Below are 21,980 nucleotides of genomic sequence, written 5' to 3'. Positions count from 1 at the left end.
CTATTGTTCATGTCATGCTTCACCATAATCTGCACCCTGTGATCTCTTATCTCCTAGGATTAGTTCTATACCCATGTAGCATCTTAATATGTTAATTTGGACTTCAGTATTGCAGTTGTATGTTGTTTTGCATGTTATGCTTAGATAATTCCCTAGCTCTATGAGAACCCCTTTACTTGAATAAACTTTCAATCAATCCTGTGTATATTGGAGTGTTTTAAGACTTGTTCAAACTCATTTCATGCTGTCCTGGATTTCCAACTCTACTTTCTACAACTCTTGTGATAACCTATTTCCTAGTATGTCTTGGTCTATCTACTGTTCTCTCCTTTCTGTGGTTATCAACATGTGTATCCCTCTATTGTGTTCAAGTGTTGATTAATGTGGCATTAGGTTAGATTAAATTTAATTTAAACCCTTAGATATCCACCAGTGCAACCTATGTATGCTTGCAAACCTGTCTCTTCTCCTAATTCCTATGATGTTTGCTTATGTGATACTTTGCTATATGCACCTTGCTAAACTTACTGGCTTGCTTGACTATTTGTGATATATGGTCAGTTCAGTGATTTCTATCTACCCTCTTTACTTGTTACTTTGACATTCAAATTTCTATTCCTAGCCGGCTGAAAGCCAAGGCTATCTAGGCTCTGTTGTTGGCCTCCCTAGTGTGAGCACTGCTCGGGGTCCAATTGAGGACCTTGTGAACTCTGACACACTAGGGTTAGGCTTTAGTCATTCTTCAACTTCTAACAACAAAACGCTCCCTAATACCCTACCTCCCTATCATGTATTGTGTTGATTCCAAGTGATGCAATAGTTGGTACTGTGGCTCACTAAAGAGGTCTGAACATCCCTATGGACCTGTGATCGTGTGGTATGCTAGGGCAAAAATGTTGAAGGCCCAGCAAGGCTGGGAATTTAGTGGTTTATTTAGGCCTGCTATAGTCCTGTCTATTGCCATGTAATATTACTATCTTACTTGTTAATCTGGGCTTGTAATAATACCTTGTATAAACAATCAGGGTGTTAATGAAAAGGGAATGGGTAGAATTCTATATCTATATGCCATGGGTAGATAACAAGACTATAGGACTTGACAATGTTTTTGCAACATGTGTTGTTCGATTACATGAGCTGATAGAAATTATAATATTAGGAGAAGCACACACACACCCTACTTGTTTACTATTCGGACGCTATGTCTACTGTTGCGTGGTTATAGACAGCATATACATATGAAGTGAGCACTTTGCATGACTACTCAGTTATTCACTAGAAAGCATTCCTACAGGAGCTAAATATGAACAAAATCAGCTCAAACTGTCAACCTTTAGAAAGCATGCCTATAAGAGCTAAATATATGAGAATCAGTCCCAATCACCAGTCTCTAGAAATCATGCTTATAGGACCTCACTACTCGCTCTTCAAACATTGTCATCCACGTGATTATTAGGAGGCATAAGTAATTTTGAGCATTTCCAATAGGTTTATTGTCCCTACTGCGTAAATCACCTAGAGATCATGTCTATAGTTTTATTAACTTATAAGATGTAGTCTCAATAATCAGCGTGTAATACCAAATACTCCTAAACTGTATAGTCGCTTAGAAATCATGTCTATAGGTTTCACGACCCCCCCCCCCCCACACACACACACACACACACAATAAACTGTAAATTAGTTAACTTGGGACAACAAGACCACATATACGATATTGAATTCAACATCACCTAGAATTCATGCATATAGGACTCTAAGTCTCAAATTCTGAAACTATGTATTGCTTAAACTGCTCGTGTGCATTTGTTTGTTTGTGTGTGGAGGCTAACTTGAGCCCTTAACTGCCTTTACATGAAGTCCAAATTATTTTTGTGTGTCGCCTAGTTTTACCATTTTTGAGAAGCTTAAGTAAAATCTAGAACTACCCAAATAGAGGTCCAAAGCCTCATGGACCGTAGGCATGGGACAGGTAGTGTACGCATAGGGTACGACTTAGAATTGACTAGTATGCTTTAGGTAAACAACTTAAAGATAGTAATCGGGTAGCAGGAGATGATAGTATGTGCCTGCTGAATAATATGAGTAACACCCCATCTTGAGGGAGTTACGAAGTATTATTTATGTTTTATGGGGTGATCCTTTAGGCTAAAAAATTTAGGACCCCCCCCCCCCCCTTTGTTTAAAGTCAATAATTTTATTTGTCCAAATTGCTTCCCTTCTTTTAGACTAATTCAAATAATTTGAGTTCGGCCGGGACCTACCATTGTGGACCTCGAGAAGTGCCTAACACCTTCTCCTCAAGGTAATTTTATCCCTTACCCAATCTTTGGTGACGCAACTGGTTAATCCAGAGTTATTTGCAAAATAGGTGCCCTAACGCACCTTAATCCATTAGGTGGCGACTCTCTCTTTTAACACCCTTCCTTTTAAGAGGAGTTGTCACGACATCGAAGCCCGACTTTCGCGAGAAAACGGGGCACGATAATGGTCTCGTCGGAATCATCGGAGATTATAAAAGATTGGGGAACCCCGTAATGATCATCTTCGTAGGTCTTTTTCTTATTTGATTGGATAGTTAGTGGAATCGGTAATTGCTATTTGGCATCGACGTAAGGATTTGGTTCCTTCAGTGTTGTGAGCATTGATATCGGAACCACTTCTTTGATGGAAAATATCTCTTTTGCGGCCCGTTGTTCCCCGTAGATTTTCTTGATCCCCCTTGGGACTAGGAATTTTAATACTTTGTGAAGAGTTGAGTGTACTGCCCTTATGTGATGGATCCATAGCCTTCTGAGAAGGGCATTGTACCTCATGCCCCCCTCGATTACATAAAACATGGCCTCTCGTATGATACAGACAGTGGTGACTAGTAATGTTATCTCTCCTTTGGTGGTTTCACATGTCATGTTGAACCCGTTTAGGACTCGGACTGCATGCATGATCCTATCATGTAGACCGAGTTGTTCTACGACCTTCAATCGAATAACGTTGGTTGAGCTACCTAAAACAATTAACACATGTTTGATCCTAGTTTTATTTACGAGTACAGATATTACCAATGCATCATTGTGAGGTTATATGATCCCTTTCGCATCCCCATCGCCAAAGGATAAGGCTCATTCAGGTATGTAGTCTCGAGTTCATTTCTCACTGGTAATGGAGATTCTGGTGCGTTTCAACATTGGCCCTTGTGGGATGTCGACTCCACCGATGAACATATTTATGATGTGTTGAGGTTCTGTATCTTCTTGACCTGTCTGTTTGTTATAATCATTGCTTCTAAAGTGGTTCTTGGCTCGGTCGCTCAAGAATTCTCAAAGGTGCCCATCGTTGAATAAACGGGCTACTTCTTCTCTCGACTGTCGACAATCTTCCGTTCTATGACCATGAGTGCCATGATATTTTCACATCTGGTTAGGGTCCCTTTGACCTGGATCGGATTGTAAAGGTCGAGGTCGTTTGGTATCACCGATGCACCCGATAGCAAATACAATGGCGGCAACATCGATATTAAAGTTGTATTCTGATAGCCTCGGTGCTTCTTTAGGCCCGATGGACTTGTCGAAGCTATTTTTGGTCATCGGTCCTAGGTTTCTTCGACCTTGATCACTTATCTTGTAATTTCTTATGGGGTTTCTGTCATGCCCCAAAATCGAGGAGCGCGACCGGTGCTCAACCGAGTGAACCCGACCGAGCAAGCCTGTTAGATTTCATTCTACCCAAACTCATCCATAAATGGAGATAATACATATTTGCATTAATCTGAAGTGGAAATAGTAATTCAAGCATAACACACGAGTTTGACTTCCCCAACACCATTATACAACCCACACTATGTCTACGGAGCCTCTATAGATAAAGATGAGTGCAATTATAGCGCCGGCAACAAGGCCCCGGCTACAACTCAAACAGAATACACAAAGAACAAAAGATACATGACCCCGGGATGAAGTGGGGCTCACCAAGTCAGCTGGGAAGAAGGTGTGCTGCTATCACTGATCAATATCTCCTGCTGTGGAACCACCTGCATCCATTTAAAAGATGCAACGTCCCCGGCAAAAGGGATGTTAGTACCGTCGAATAGTACTAGTATGAAAACTAAACACTAATTTAAGAATTCAGAAATACAAGATGAATATGATGAACCAGTGCAGCAATTGAATAATATACATAACCTTTTAAAGCATATCAAGCTTATTAAAATATATAAATAACATTTATAGGATTTAAGATGAGAACCTCTGTAACCATCTTCGGACCTAGCGGCCCTGCTGCCTCACCCGATGTATGCAGGTGGAAGTGTACGTATAATACCACAACTCTAATCAAGCAGCCCTGCCGCCTCACCCCAAGGTATGCGGGTGGATGTATAACCACAGTACTGAGAACCTACACAAAGCGGCTATGCCGCCTCACCCCAATGTATGCAGGTGAAAATGCATCAACAATACCAATACCAACACAACGCGGCCATGCCGCCTCACCCTAATGTATGCGGGTGGTGGTGCCACACCAATACCAAAACTATATACAAAGCGGTCGTACCGCCTCACCCCAATGTAAGCAGGTGGAGGTGCAGTCCCACAATACCATAATCCCTACACAAAGAGGTCATGCCGCCACACCCCAATATATATGCGGGTGGAGGTTTATCACAATCACAATCTCTATACCATAAACCCCACACAAAGCGGTCATGGTGCCTCACCCCAATGTATGCGGGTGGAGGTGTATCACAATCACAATCTCTATACCATAATCCCCACACAAAGTGGTCATGCCGCCTCACCCCAATGTATACGGGTAGAGGTATATCACAATCTCTATACCATAATCCCCACACAAAGCGGTCATGCCACCTCACCCCAATTTATGTGGGTGGAGGTGTATCACAATCACAATCTCTACACAAGTTGGCATAATAACTTTCACATAAATCACGACTAGAAATTATAACATGTGGTTACATAATCTATACTTTGGGACACATCCTCAATTTATAATGCAATATGATAAGAGCATTTGAAACACGAATTGAACATATATCTTTATCACAAAACTTATCGGAATACTCCATTTATAATCAACATCTCGGAATTTACAAGGATATTGGGAATTCCAATTCTTAAAGAAGAGTTAGCCAACATACCTCACTTGAGCTTCTTTACACTCTAAATATTTTGAAATTCTTAGCAACTTCAATCTATTTTAGAAATATAACAAATTGAACTAAAATTAGGAAGATGATCACGGTTCTAGCTCATTTGAGCATTTTTTCAAACATAAGGTCTTCATAAGGTTTCAAGGCCCTTTTATGGAGAATTCCATCATCCCACAATCCAATATTTACCATGCCTAGTTCAACAATCTTCCTAAAACCCCTTGATATCACATTCATGTAAATAAACAACACTCCTGCCCAGAAATTATCTTGCTAATTATCCAATTCTACACAAAATTCAAAAGTGAGGATTAGGGTGTAGAATCTTACCTCTAGGATGAAGACCTAGTGAGTCTCCCTTCTTAATCTTCCAAAACTTGGGCAAGAATTGAAGAACAATTATTGAAGAACACCTTCTCACTCTAGAGCACTCTCTCTCACTCTAAAATATCAGATTATAGTTCAAAAATGGCCCAAAAAGTGTATTTAACGAAATACGGTCGGGTTTTATAAACCCCAAAATGGAGCTCCGGAACGGTTCTGCGGTCGCATATGCGACCGCATAATGGAACACGTAAGCCTAGTCTGGCACCATGAAACATTGTTTTCTTTGCAAATTTTACCGGGCTTTACATTTAAGTACTTTAAAATTTTCCGGGGTGTTACAGTTTCTCCCCGACTCACTGCTTCTTCGATCTCCATTATAGGGTCGATATCGATCCCCGTTTGATTCTGGTTCACGATCGATGTCCCTCTTGGCTCTATCGAGAGTCCTGGCGGGATATATGGACTTCGAAGGCGCCCCGAGTTGATCATCTTAGACTCTAATTTTCGATTGATACTGATTTTGTACATCGATCCAGGTAATGACAGGGTATTCTATCAGACTTTGCTTTAATTTTTGCGAAGCCATCGAGCTTCGAATATTGAGTCCTTGAGTGAAAGCCTGACCAGCCCAATCATCAGCGACCGGTGGCAGATCCATTCATTCTCCTTCTATTCTCATTCTGTTTAACTTTGAAATGGTTTGATTTCCTGGTTTCGACCTTGATGGCACCGATATGTGTTTTACAAAAGAGTCTGCAAGCATAGCAAATGAGTCAATAGAATTAGGAGGTAAGTTGTGATATCATATCATGGCTCCATTTGACAGTGTCTCCCCAAATGTTTTCAGCAAAACAGACTCGATTTCATCGTCTTCTAAGTCGTTCCCTTTGATGGCACATATAAAATAAGTTACATGCTCGTTTGGATCAGTTGTTCCATTGTACTTAGGTATTTCGGGCATACAAAATTTCTTGGGGATCGGTTTTGGGGCCGTGCTAGGAGGAAAAGGTTTTTGCACAAACTTCTTGGAATCCAATCCCTTCAATATCGGGGGTGCTCCTAGTATTTGATCTACCCTGGAATTATAGGTTTCAACCTTTTTATCATTCACTTCGATCTTCTTTTCCCCTGACTCTATCCGCTTTTTCCGCTCCTCTGGCATTTTTATTATTTCGGGGTTAGACCCCGACTCTTGTTCATTTGACCTTACCACAGCCGGTTCTGTTCTGTGGGTGACTTCTTGGGGCGGATCGGGTTCATTTCTGCTCGGTGCCTAGGTTTGGCTCTGCAACTACGCTATCGCCACCTGTTGAGCTTGCAGCATTTCAAAAATCATGCGTAGGCTAATACTGTCTTCTTCAATATTTTTTGTGTTTCAAGCTACAGATCTGGCTCCACCACGGACGCTGTTTTCAGGGTCGGTACGTAAGTTTGCATCGACGGCCACATGTGAATTTACATCAATTGGATCCGTAGTTTGAATTCCAACGACGTCAGCAGGTGGACCCGCATTAGCGGGCGTCATGTTGTTATTCTCACCTTGATGACAAGCTTCGTTGCCGATATGTAGAGGTGCTAATAGAGAGTTTGTCATTTTTGGTTTGAAATCAAAGATACTTCAAATAGCAAGTATAAAGTAGTGTGTGTTATAAAGATTTGTATCAAATAACCACTGTTATACGTAGCCCCATGGTGGGTGCCAAACTGTTTACCCAAAATATCGGATAACAATTAAATTTATACGTAATATTAAGAACACGTGATCCAATTTGATATAAAGCGGAAAATCAGGTTTAATATGGAAGAATAAATAGAAAAATAAATACAAACCATCAAAATTGAATAACTTAAGCCTCGTAGGATTCACTTCCTTCGAATTTAGGAGAGATATTGCCAGAATATTATTGAGCCAAAACAATATACACAAAGCTGAAAAGATAGTATGTTGTTCTTTTAAGTATGCTACAATGTGTTCAATGAATTACTCCATTCCCTTTATATATACGGGGAGATGAAACCTTAAAGACATTATTTTAAAAGAAATTATGTACACCGTTGGCTCCCTTTTAGACTTAATCCCGTAATTTCCGCCATAATGATTGGTTAATGGCGAGAATCATGGATACTTGTCGTGTGAGTGGGTAAAACGTTTCTTCAAGGTCGTTAGAAGCGGGGTCGGCTGTGCCCCCGATAAGCTCGAGGGAAAATCTGATTGTCTTGTTCGAACTTCGACCCTCGACATCGAGCTCAGTTACATCTGTAACTTCGATCTCTTATGTAGGTGTCGAGCCTTGACCTATTGTTCCAGATGCCTCGATCAAGCATAGAAATCGGTTCTACCCGTATACAAAAAGGCATAGCCTTGACAAAATGGTAAAACTTATAATCTATTAGATAAAATTGTGCATAATAGACATAACGCGTGATCAAAGCAATGCCGCACATAGCAAGAGGTTTGTGCATATTACGAAAGCTGACATAACAAAACTTCATTTGGATACTTTGTGCATATTACAAAACCCGACATAATAAAACTTCATTTGGATAAAACAGACTCTAATAGAATATGAATGTTGATTCATATCAATTAATTTCTAATTAATTTTAAAAGAGAGGCTCATACAAATTAATCATGTGCCAAGAACCATGCGAGCAAAAATTAAAGTGAAAACCACCCTAGAAGATGCACACTGGAAGACACAAAAGTGGAGTTTAGTGGGCTTGGAAACTTTAACAAGACAGCAAGGGATACAAAGCAAGAAAGAAGAGGACCTTCTTCATAAAGGGATCTTCAGAAATTGGCCATATATCCCTTTTCAATAGGGATTACATGTCACGGGCCCAAATCCTTACATTGGGTAGCGGCACCTGCTCGCCCGTGCGGTGCCTGCAGTTCCCCTCGCTGCAGGCCAGCCTGTTTCCTTTCCCAGGATTCCAAGCACGATCCTGTGCCTGTTGGTGGGGCTCACCCATGAGGCTCGCCCCAACTTGTGCCGCCCGTAAGATGTCTAGGCCCTTGGCCTTAGACATGTCGTGGCGCTTTATCTTAGGATCACAATCCATGTGCGCCCTGGGCGATTGGCTTAGGACATGTCTTGTCCTTCGCCCAAGACTGAGCATCGCTCCCGCGTGCACAGCCCAATCCTCAAGCTTGACACTAGCCTAGTGCATCCGTGACTAGCTCATGTTTTGCCCGAGTAAGGCAACCTTTAGCCCTTAGCCATTGTCATGCGCGTCTTTCGTGCCATACCCATACATTGCCCTCGCGACACGCTTCCATCCCGAATAGTGTAGTGTCCCCCCATAACTGCACCTTTAGGCCAACGAACCCTTGCTTGTATGGTTGAACCCAAGCCATGCTCACAAGTCGACACATGATGCCCCTATGACAGGTGCATCAAGTATCCAATCGGCACGGAGGTCTCCTTCCAACATTCGGCAGTCTGCGGGGCTGGCCATCCTACACATCGAGCCTCCAGTGCCACTTTGATGCCCAACGCTAGCCCGAAGGTGTTGCGCCGTCCATAAAAGTCCCAAACTTGTATAGATACCTTTGACACTCCTTTGAGTCATCTAGGCAGGCCCTTGAGGTTGCCCCCAAGGTAGCTCGTTCGATACGCCTTGGTGGCAACACGTATGAGGAGGCAGGTCAGAGCTTTCATCACCTATACCCCCCCTTATATATGCTTAAAATTAAAAAGCCCAAGTTGCCCGAGTAGACAGTTCTACGTCAGACAATCAGAAGAGCCTTTTCTCACCAGATCTTAGCCAAAATCACAACTCCAAAGTGCGAGTTGTGACATCCTCCCACACTCATAATGTCATGGTCCCCGATGACACATCATGGCCTAAGACATCCTGGAGTCTTCCCCCTCAGGTATGCCCATGTCGGCTTCCTTCGTCCTGTGGGTTGGACTTCCTCGAAGTCTATTCTCAAAAGGAGTCGTGCCCCATGCACTCCTCCCCCAAGTATCTTCCAAGCGTGCCTCTACACTTCACCTCCTTCCGGTGTTCACTTGGAAAGTGCCTCCGCACTTGCACCCTCTGGTGTCTCACTTTGTGATTGACCCACACTAGTCAATCACACCATGACCCTCACGGCCTTCATGTCGGTCTGAAACTTTCCCTTCATAGGTTAGCACATCAATGTGCTCTTTGGCGCGGCTCTAGTTGCTCAATCGCTCACGTAGCCTTCAAACGCCTCTGGCATAGCTCCCGTAGCCTTCCGCTCCCGTAGCTTTTCCTTGCCTTCACTACCTTGAAGATGTGTTAGCTTCTGGACTCACAACTTCGCCCATATGCCTCTTGCATAGGCGGGATCCTCCCACACTCAATGTGGGGGATACATCTTAGCGTTGTCGTCCCACTTGGCATTCGGCCAGCTCTTGGGACGACCTTTGGTGAGTACTACATTCCCAAAGTCATAGCATCGCCACATTTCTGAACAAAGCTCTTTGTTTTTCAACTGTCACTTCCTCAGCAAGTAGCCAATGCTCCCGGTAGTACTTCAATACTGGCCCTATAGACAGGTACCCTCTTGGTCCTTCTAGCACGGCTTTCCGGTTCGGTGTGCCTCGCACCTGGACTCTCAACAGTCCCCGATCATTCAACGTACTTCTTTCCAGAATGACACCTTCTAACTTGGAAATTCGCCCAATTCTGAAGCTTCGCTATACCCTCGAATCCGTTTTCTCACCATGGCAATGCCCTCAGGCAGCTCACAAGTCTATCCTGAAGGAAAGACACTCAACTGATGCGTCACACGCATCCTTGGCAAGATCTCCACTATGATCATGCCCAAGTTTATAGTCCATGGCTCCCACTCTTCGCAATATGGTTGCACGACCTGGCAAACATGGCCTTTTCTTGACCATCCGACTCATCGGCATATCACCTTATTCAGTAGCACCTTAGACTCTCGAAAGACAATGGAATCACCCATTTCTTTCTTCGACCATCAGTATCGGGTTCTCGATCTCTGGTGGCATATGAACATCAATCTCTGCTTTGACGTGATCTCTGCACTGACATCCAAAATGCGCTCGCCATATCCACCCTTTTCCTTGACATTGTGCCATGGCATAGTATAGCCTTAATCGGCTCTGATACCAAGTGTCACGGGCCCAAATCTTTACATTGGGTAGCAGCACCTGCCCGCCCGTGCGGCGCCTGCAGTTCCCCTCGCTGCAGGCCAGCGTGTTTCCTTTCCAAGGATTCCAAGCATGATCCCGTGCCTGTTGGTGGGGCTCACCCATGAGGCTCGCCCCAACTTGTGCCGCCCGTAAGATGTCTAGGCCCTTGGCCCTAGACATGTCATGGCGCTTCATCTTAGGATCACAATCAATGCGTGCCCTGGGGGATTGGCTTAGGACATGTCTTTTCCTTCGCCCAAGACTGAGCATCGCTCCCGCGTGCAAAGCCCAATCCTCAAGCTTGACACTAGCCTAGTGCATCCGTGACTAGCTCATGCTTCGCCCGAGTAAGGCAACCTTTAGCCCTTGGCCATTGTCATGCGCGTCTTTCGTGTCATGCCAATACATTGCCCTCGCGACACGCTTCCATCCCGAATAGTGCAGTGTCGCCCCACAGCTACACCTTTAGGCCAACGGACCCTTGCTTGCATGGTTGAACCCAAGCCATACTCATAAGTTACACATGATGCCCCTATGACAGGTGCATCAAGTATCCAATCGGCATGGAGGTTTCCTTCCAACATTCGGCAGCCCGCGGGGCTGGCCGTCCCATACATCGAGCCTCCAACGCCACTTTGATGTCCAACGCTAGCCCGAAGGCATTGCGCCATCCATAGAATTACCAAACTCATATGGATACCTTTGACACTCCTTTGAGTCATCTAGGCAGGCCCTTGAGGTTGCCCCCAAGGTAGCTCGTTCGATACGGCTTGGTGGCAGCACGTATGGGGGAGGCAGGTCGGAGCTTTCATCACCTATACCCCCTTATATATGCTTAGAATTAAAAAGTCCAAGTTGCCCGAGTAGACAGTTCTACGTTAGACAATCAGAAGAGCCTTTTCTCACCAGATCTTAGCCAAAATCACGACTCCAAAGTGCGAGTTGTGACATTACAGCTGTATATGAAAAGGTAAGAAATACTAAAAGAAAAAGGCTAATCAAGGTCTATAATATAACATGTAGAAGTATCTTATAGCCACTAAGTTTCTGCACCAAATGAAAAGGGTCCATGAGAAGCTAAATTTTCCAATAAGCAAATATGAGTGACATGAAATAAAGAAAGAATCCCTCCCTACAAATTGAATTTTTTGTGATCCAAAAATGTAACTGTCATGTAAATGCTGGGATCTTTTCACTTTGCTCTTTCTTGGCTCCTATCCGCTTTACAAATTCGGCATGAAAATTTGCCCTAATCTTAGTAATTTTTGCATAACCGGGCTCATTATAATTATACGCCTTTGTTCATATTCTCAAATAGCTAACTTAGTGAATGATGGGATAAAAATAACCGCACGTACAGTTTAAGGGTAAGATGACCAACCAGAAGTCGTTATGTTTGATTATAAAAAGAGTTTATTTAATTATATACACAATCCTGGAAATTTTTTAACACTGCTAATGTATGCCTGCTATGAGAATCTATATTTTCTTGGTTTTTGAGTGACCTAAGACTATAAAATTTCTTTACCATGCGTGTATATTAGTTAAACTCTAAAAAAACGAACATGGCTTAAAAATATAGTCGAAGCTTGAGTATTGCATAGCACTATATATTCAGTCGACTCGTAGTTAAAGCATGATATATTCTATGGTAGATTCTTGAAAGAGCAGCAAAAATTGTTTTGCTTTATGTTGTTTCTTTTTTTTTTTGAGAGAAACAGTAAGTGTAGGGCCACAGCGATCAATAAATGATATATGTGAATACACACACTTTCAAAGAAAGAACAATTTAGACCTAAGGCATCTTCCATTTCAACAAAACTCAACAGACACACACATGTTACTCGAATAAAAGTACTTAGGTCTGAGGCATCTTATATTTCAACCTACCCTCAATTTGTTCTCTCTGAATTTCCCAAAGAATAATTCAATAATCATAGGACAAAAATGGAACATCAATAAATCATGGAGAGATTCTTTTGAAGTCCTGAAGCCCAACCAAGTAGCCATTAAAGTCACATCACTTGGAGACATTGGTACAAAATGCATGTGCACTTCTTTGAAGTGAATTTCCATGATTTCGTTCAATGCTTTATTAGCAATAATATTTGCTCCCTCCATTCCAATTTATGTGAACATATTTTTTTTTTGGTCTGTTCTAAAAAAAATGACCCATTTCTAAATTTGAAAACAATTTAGCTTAAACTTACAATTCTACCTTTAATGAGAAGCTTTTGTAATCACACAAATACTCTGAGCCCCTTTTTGATTTGTTTAGGACCACAAATTTCAAAAAATTTTATTTTTTCTTAAACTATGTGCCCAGTCAAACATGTTCACATAAATTGGAACGGAGGGAGTAGTATTTTATAAGCGGCGGGAGTGAAGTGAGGCATTTTACTTGAGGTGTAAGCCTAAGCCCATTGAATACTTAATTTTTAATATTTTTGATGCATTAATAAGATAAGCATATAAATAAATAAAAAGTAATATTAACAACAAAAAAAAAAGAAAAATCAAGGAAATTCATATAGTGATAGCACATACTCCCTCCGTTCCAATTTATGTGAACCTGTTTGAATAGGCACGAAATTTAAGAAAAAATAAAAACTTTTGAAATTTGTGATCCTAAACCAGTGAGAAAGGAGTACATAGTATTTGTGTGGTAATAAAAACTTCTCATTAAGGATAGAATTGGAAGTTTAAGGTAAATTATTTCCAAATTTAGAAAGGGGTCATTCTTTTTTTAACAGACCAATAAACTGAAACTGAGGGAGTAATACTTTAAAAATAAAAATAATAATAATAATATAAATTTATTGTTTGAAAACCTCTAACCAAAAAATCAATCACAAATACTCATTATAATCCAAATAGAATATTTTTTGGAATACGGTATCTAGAACCATATCAAGTAGAGTGATGCCAAAAGGAAGAGAGCAAAAACAAAATAGATGAGGAAAATGAAGCACGAAGAAAGAACCCTCAAGTGAGAAGCACAGTGTTGGAGGACAAAACTCTTACTTTGCTTGTATTATACATGTAAAGAGCCAAAGAATATTTTGGTTACTTAGTGAACGATAATGAGAAATGGTTATGAAATTAGCGCTAGAAATTTTAACTAGTCTTTGACTTTTTAGATGTGTTTTTTTTGGGTCTGAGAAATCATAATGAACTGATTTTTGAGTATTTAAGTATAAACAAAAGACTTATAAAGCAGTTTTGCCTCCAATTTGGAAAAGTTTTATGGACTTATGTCCCAATTGAATGTCCGAAAGGTTGGAACTTATACCTAAATGTCCATAAGGCCGGAGCTTACGTCCATCGCTACTTGTACCCCGTTTTTAACCTGCCACACCTCGGGCTTCGCCTCCAGGGGCGGATCTACCTTATGAGGTTGGGGTGCCACGCCACCCGCTTAATTTGCTAAAGTTTTTACTATTTATGTAATATATCTATGGAAAAAACGGATATAGTAAAGTGATGGCACCCAGAATAAAATAATTTGATGTGGGTGCCAGAGTGTCCCTTCTAAATGTTGTCATTGACCTAGTGAATGCGAGATCTATTCCTTATAGGAGCGCTATCTTTGTTTCTCAAGTTTTTCCTCGTCTTCCAGCCTAATCTTTGTTTCTCTCCTTTCTTCCTCGTTTTCCTTTTTTCTACTAAGTAAGGTTTTCCTTTATTTTCCGTTGGGCCCTAGGGCCTCACCTCTTTTAATTTTCCTTTTTCTCTTCGTTTTCTTTTCCTCTTTTTTCTTCCTTTTATTTGCTAAGTTTCTCTCTTCTTTATTTTTTAAAGTTTTGTATACCAATCTTTATTTTGTTTCTACTTTCTATTATTATACCTTACTTCATGAACAACTTTTATCAAGTTAGTTAGCATATAATATCTCCTATTTTATGACACAATATTAATTTAAATATTGGGGTATAATTGGAACCATCTTTTCTATTGGCTTTTGAAAAAAATAACTTGTTTAATAGTCGTTTTGAGTTGATTATTATAGGTTGAACGTTGAAGGTCTTTACTTGAAACATATTATCTTATAACTCGACAATTAACATGTAAAAACTAACTCAAGAATGATAAAGGTAAATTAATATAGTCAAACAAAGAATATGAGTATTAAGCTATTCTTTAAGCAAAAAAATTCATTGGAGACGCTCTTTCATGAATTTGTTTCGTAACTTTTACATATATTCAGCATAAAAATGAACCTAAATCGAACTTATATACTTTGTGAATGAAAGACCTGTTCGAGTTAACCATAAACTAATCGAACCGACCCATCCTTCCAATTCAGTCTTGTAGCTAGTTGTAGGTAATACTTAGAGGCATACGCATGAATTTTCATAAATGGTGTCAACATTTGAAGAAGTGAACGAATGAATAAATAACTGTAGTGACAAAGTCAATTTTTGTATTTATATCCAATATTTTTTATTTTATTTAGTTTTTATTATTGATATATTTAGTAAAGGTTTTTGGGGAAGCGATGTCCTGTGACACTGCTTGGTATCGTGTATATTCACCCCTGGATACTATATGTATAAAGTAGTGGCACCCGCAACCTCCGATTCCTGGATCCGCCTCTGTATCGCCTCGACACTCAACCAAAAAATAATTTTAAAATGCTGATATCACATGTATAAATAAAACGTAAATGTAATGATTTCCGTTAATATCGCCTCAATTAAATGAACTTGATGTGGTAAAAGAGAAAAATAAGATTGCTAAAATGAAAGGGAAAGTAGCGAGGAATAGCGTTACTAAGAACTAATAAGAGTGTTTATCACCTGCTCGGTTTCATTTTATGTGAATATATTTGATTGGATACATTATTTAAGGAAGAAGGATTTTTTTTTGGAATTTGGGCTCTTAAATGTATTATTATATTTGTGTGTGTGAAAATTATGTCATCAAAGATTTTTTTTTTTTTGGTGAAGAAAATAATATTATTAATCATCCCAACAACGACTGTATGAGGTATACACTTTAAAATCTATACAGACTATGAAAGCTAGGTATTGCTACCTATAATCTTTCCATAGTCGCAAACCTTGGCTCTATGTATTCTTTTGTGTTATGACCTTTGCCTATACATACCTTCTATCCACCCTACTTCCTTCCTTGGTACCTATTCTATCATTCTTTATCTTACATTCATATTGAATTTGATTACAGATTGTCCAAGGATTAAGAACTCTTTGGTGCCATAATGCTTCATTCACTACTAGAAATTCGGCAAAAATCGACCGCGGTCGACGGACAAATTTTGATCGGTCAAAAAACCGGCCAAAAATTTGACCAAAGTCGGTCGGTCTTTCAAAATATTTTATTTGTTAATTTGTTTTTACGAAACTGACCAACTTTGGTCGGTTGATTCGACCGGCCATTTTAAAAAACTGACCAAATTCAGTTGGTAATTTTATTTTTTAATAAAACCGATCGACAATGGTCGGTTATTTTCATGCGAAAAAGTAATTAAAGAGTATAAATGAAATAAAAGACAATCTTAAAACAAAATGCACCAATGGTCTAGTAGTAGAATAGTATCCTGCCACAGTACAGACCCCGGTTCAATTCTCATATGGTATTTTTTTAATTACATAATTAAAATACCGACCGACTTTGGTCGATTTTTTCGGTATTTTATTTTTTGAATTTAATTGACCGACCAAAGTTGGTTGGTAATTTCCAACCAACTTTGGTTGGTATGCCTTTCCGACCTTCAAAATACTGACCACATGTTAATGGTCGTATTTTGGACGGTTATTGGCCATTACCGACCTACTTTGGTCGGTTTTTTTGGACGATCTTTTCCGAATTTCTAGTAGTGATTTCGTGCCTTCCATATAGCATATACCAGTGTTGCTAATGCTGTCTTTACGAATGTTCTGCTTCTTCTCCTTTGACCCATCTTGTTAGCCTTCTCCATATGCCTTGTAGTGTGGTATTTTGTATTCGAATATTCAACCATTTTAGCACTGCCAGTATACAAGTTGTTGAGAACTGACATTCAAAGAACAAGTGTTCTATCGTCTCAGGTGCATTTTCACATATTACACATTTTGTGTCTTGGATTATTCCCATTTTCTGCATTCTCACTCTTGTTAGTAGTCTCTTGTGTCCAACCAGCCAGCATATGAAGATGTGTTTAGGTACATTTCCGTTGTTCCATACCCAGCTACTCGACGGCCAATTCTCCAAGTTTCCTATTCTCCATAGATAACCACTTTTAATGGTATACATGTTGTTCCTTGCAAACCATCCTTGTTCGACATACCCTTGTGCAAACCTGTCCTTGATCGAGCAAATTTTCCTCCAATACCAGCAACAGTCATTAGGAGGTTTGTATTGCCACCAAAAGCTGTGTTTTAAGTATATGTGATCTATCTATTTTACCCATAGATCATCTGCCTTGCAAGCAATATTCCATACATACCTGTCTATTGCAGCCTCATTCCATACCATCCCATTTATGATTCCCAAGCCTCCCATTTTCTTTGGTCTACATACCAAGTCCCATGCTACCAGTGGTGCTTTGTTGCTCACCTCCTTCCCATCCCATAGAATATTTTTGTAAGTTGCTGTAATCATTTTCATCACTGCTTTAGGTAAGAGGAATATGGAAGCCCAATCTGTGTGAACATGCATCAACACTGAGTTGATTAGATGCACTCGACCTGCATATGATAGGTGCCTTAATCCCCATGCTTTAATTCTTGTTGACATCCTGTCTACCAACATCTCACACTCTGTGCCAGTGAGCTTTTTAGTTGAAATTGAAACACCCAAATACTTAAATGGTAAAGACCCCTTCTGGTAGCCTGTTATGTCACATAAAGCCACCAGGCATTGTTGATCCATATTGGCACTGAATTCCTCTTAGCATCAGCAAGTCTGACTGGTAGGTTCCTTTGCAAAATAAAAGGACATCATCTGCAAAGCATAAGTGATTCAACTTCAGCCCTTTACATTTTGTATGATACTCAAAGCCTGGCATACTTTTGCCCTGAATATTTTCATATATGCCCCCACTCAACGCAATGTTGTGCTGTATTGTAGATAGGCAATTCATCACCCATTTAATGAATTTCATAGGGAAGTTCATAGCATATAACATTTCCTCCACAAACCCTCATTCTACTGTATCATATGCTTTCTTGAGATCAGTTTTAATCAAGCAACTCTTGGTGGTGGGTTTCCTGTTGTATAATCTTACTAAGTCATGACAAATGAAAATGTTCTGCACAATACTTCTCCGAGCTACAAATGCACTTTGATTATTAGATATTAGATCAGATAGGACTAGTTTGAGCCTGTTACAAAGCATCTTTGACATAATCTTGTAGATTGTATTGCCATATTCTATTGGCTTGTAATCCCCTACACTGGATGCATGTGCACTTTTTGGTATCAATAAAATTACTGTGTTTTCCATGCTTTAAGCATTTTCCCATTTCTAAATAATTCTAGCACAACATCTACCACATCCTTCCCTACAATATCCCATCCATATTTAAAGAACTGACTACCAAATCCATCTGGCCCTGGAGCTTTGTCTCCAGAAATAGCCCATGCTTCCTTTACTTCATTCTCAGTGAATTATTCTTCTAGTTGTATTCTTTGTATAGCAGAAACAATAGGGCTCTGTCTTACCAAGCTGCTACATACATACTCCCTATCCCTTTTGTTGGTTCCCAATAGACCTTCATAGAAGGTTATAAATGCCTTAGCTATCCCCTCTAGATCATTTGTGTGTTGTCTATCTGTGTTGTCAATAGAGAATATTTTGTTGGAATTTCTTCTTGCTTTCATCATACTATGAAAAAGTTTTGTGTTCATGTCTCCTTGAGTCAACCACTTCATTTTTCATTTTTGTCTCAAGAACTGCTCTCTAGCATTATACCATATTTTGCATACCTGGGACAGGATAGTTTCGTTTTCTATTAATTAGATGTTACATGGTTCCAATTGCATTCTTTCCTTCAATTTTGAAGATTCTGCATTGCCCCGTCTGCCTTCGTTTCAACCTTACTGAATCTGTCTTTGCTCAGCTCTTGTAATGTGTGTTTGATTTTGTTTAGTTTTCCCACTAATTCATACATTTTAGTCCCCTTCCTACCAGTCCTCCACCCTGACTTTATTTTCTCCTTGAAGTATGGGGCCAAGCTCCACATATTGAAGTATTTGAATATTTTATTCTTTGGTTGGCTGCCATTGTCCCAACTTATAATGGCTGGATAGTGATCAAATAACTCCTCATTCTTGTAATGTACTACTGATGCAAGTAGGTTTAGTTCCCACTCATCATTCACCATTACTTTATCAATTCTACTGAGTACTCTATCCCTTCCACTTTGCTTGTTTGTCCATGTGAAGAATGCTCCAGTGGATTTAAGGTCCAACAATGAGTAATCCTCAACACACTTCTTAAAGTTTCTTATCTCTACCATTGTGACAGGGCTCCTCATTCTCTCATCCTTATGTAGAACAAAATTAAAGTCCCCCATTATTGCCCAGGAACCTTTCATCTGAGCATGAATATCTTTGATTGCCTGTCAAAGATCTCTTCTGAGTGCAACATAATTGAATGCATAAATCATAGTCAGATGTAGTGTTCTGTCAGTCCCTCTATGATGTAGCTCACAGTGAATTAGTTGTGTTGTTACTTTGGTTATGTTGACTCCATATAGCATAGGATTCCATAAAATCCATATCCTTCCTGTTGGATGTTAGGATAGATTTGTGTTAAATGACCAGCCTTGACAGAGGTTAAAAGAGACTTGCTGGACTTTTGCTCTCTTCACCTTTATTTCCAGAAAACCAAATACCCCTACCCTAGCATTATGCATGAATATATTTATCTCCTTTTGTTTGGTAGGATTATTTAGTCCTCTGGTGTTCTAGAAACCTATGCTATCCATTGGGATGGGGAAGGCCCCATCCTTGCTTAGTCCTAGCTCCCCTGCACAGTGCATTTATTCAGGGAAAGAAGAGCTTGGTTCTCCTGAGTATTTGTTCCTCTCTTCCACTGGTTGTTTCTCCACTAGGCTAGAAAATGTGTTCCCTCAATTTATGGTTTGTATTTTGTAAGGTCACCCCCTTTTTATGTAGTTCCATCCCTTGAATCCTTGTTGGTTACCTTGCTTGCTAGTTATCTGTTTGGTCTGATTTTCCTCTCTTTCTGCAGGAATTTTGGTCGTTGTCTATGTTGTTTTCTCTATTCCATTCCTGATCTCCTTGCTGGTCTCATTCCCATGTCCCTGGTGATCTTTATTTCCTTCTATTTTCTCATGTTTACCCTTTTCCTCCTTAAGGAATTTCCTGCATTCTTTCATTTTATATCCATAGTTACCACACTTGTCACATAACACAAGTTTCCACTCATATGTAACAGCTTGCTCCACTATTTTACCATATTCACTCTCAAACATTATTGATGTTGGATATGTTTGATTCAATGCAATCTCCACTAATACTCTAGCATATGTTAGTCTTCCCCTTTGCATAGTTGCACTATTTGCTTTGAGAGATTGCCCAGTCAGCCCTGATATTTTAGTCAGTGCAGCCTTGCCCCAATATTTGATGTCCACTCCCGGCAGTCTTACCCACACAGGTTTTTTTTCCATTTGAGTTTTTGTGAAGTCCATATCTGATTTCTATGGCTTTACTATGACTAGCTTTCTGTCAAACATTTGGACTCCCTCTTCTACCAATCTGCTCCTATTCTCCAGGTCATGAAAGCGTACAATCAACACACGTCGACTAATTTGTGCCACCTTATTAATTCCCAATTTTTCCTATATCCTCCGAATGTATCCATCCATTACAGGTTCGTAGCAGACCACTGCTGATGCTCAATACTCCACCTCGTCTTTGATGTCATCCAAAGTAATTTTCACATTCATGTGATTCCCTGTTGGTTTGCTCATATCTAGCCCCTCTGTACTCGGAATTTATCCTACTACACGACTCCAGGATTTAGGGCTTGAATTTGAATTTGACTGCGTACCTTTGTTCTCACTATATATGGCTTCCTCCTCCACCATGTAAGCCTAGGATTTTTCCCCCGAGCTTAGATCCACATTTCCCCTTTCTCTGTTCACTGAATTGCTCCTTTGTTGTGTTTTCGATGTGGACGCTATGGTTAAGTCCAATAGTATTATTCCTTGGATTGCATTAATGCTACGTTGTTTCTTTGTATTCATGTTTTCACCATGGTTATTCCTTGATTGCTACCATTCAATTGTTGTCCCCTCCCTCTAGTCTTCAATTTTCTCGTCATCAGCGGGGCTGAGAGAAGCTCTCATTCTAGATGAAACTATTCTTTTTGAAGAAGACGAAAAAATATAATATCAAATAAAATTAAAAAAAAATACGCAACATGCAGAGAACTTGCCCCTCTGAAACAAAACAAAAATAAACACAAGATTTGCCCCAAGAAATGACCAACCTTTCTTGAAGGACAGTCCGTTGGATTCCAAAAATCGGAGTACATGCAAACTTGTAATATTCCCTTTTTCTTTTAACAAGTATCCTTTTGATCATTTGAATTTGAAGCTCACGTATTAAACTTATAGTTATTGCTAAAACCTTCTTGGCTGAATTCAGCACCGGCATGCAAACTAGAGCAATGTCTCAAATTAATTACTGCCTCTGATTTCAAATATTATTTTGATAAGCCAAATTTATTTTAAAATATTTATTATTTTAGAAAACAAAAGTTAATATTTTGTAGTACTTTTTCTTCTTATATCCACCCGTACTGCTTTAATTAATATCGTGCAATTAAGTGAGATGATTAGAGAAATAAAATATAATTTAGACAAACACACAGATGATTATGCTATTAAATATCATAAACCATGACCAAAAAGTAATACTTTTCATAGGCATTTGGACAATATTTGGTTGAACGGAAAAAAAAGTATTTGAAGTTGATTGTTAAGTAGGTATATCGAGCGTTTTTCTTTTCTATACTAGTAGTATTAGTGTTAGTCTTATATATTCTTATTCTCGTATTTCTATTAGTACATGTTATTTCTTTCGTTCGATTTTCTTATTATCTTGCTGTTGTTACTGTCTGTTGCTACTGTTTCTTTTTTTTTTAATTTTTTCTTGAGCCGATGGCCTATCGAAAACAACTTCTCTAACTTCACAAGGTAGGGGTACGACCTGCAAAGGCACTACCCTCCCCAGACCCCACATATAAGATTGTATTGGGTTTGTTATTGTATTTGAAATCAATTGTTGAGGAGGAATATATGAAATTGAACTCGTGTTTGGACATGAGTTTCACTTGGAAAAAAAATAGTCAAAGTTCCTAGTGAAAACTATTATTTCACTTG

The sequence above is a fragment of the Nicotiana tomentosiformis genome, chromosome 11, assembly GCF_000390325.3.
Source record: "Nicotiana tomentosiformis chromosome 11, ASM39032v3, whole genome shotgun sequence".
NCBI classification, from domain to species: Eukaryota; Viridiplantae; Streptophyta; class Magnoliopsida; order Solanales; family Solanaceae; genus Nicotiana; species Nicotiana tomentosiformis.
This window is presented reverse-complemented; position numbering follows the sequence as displayed.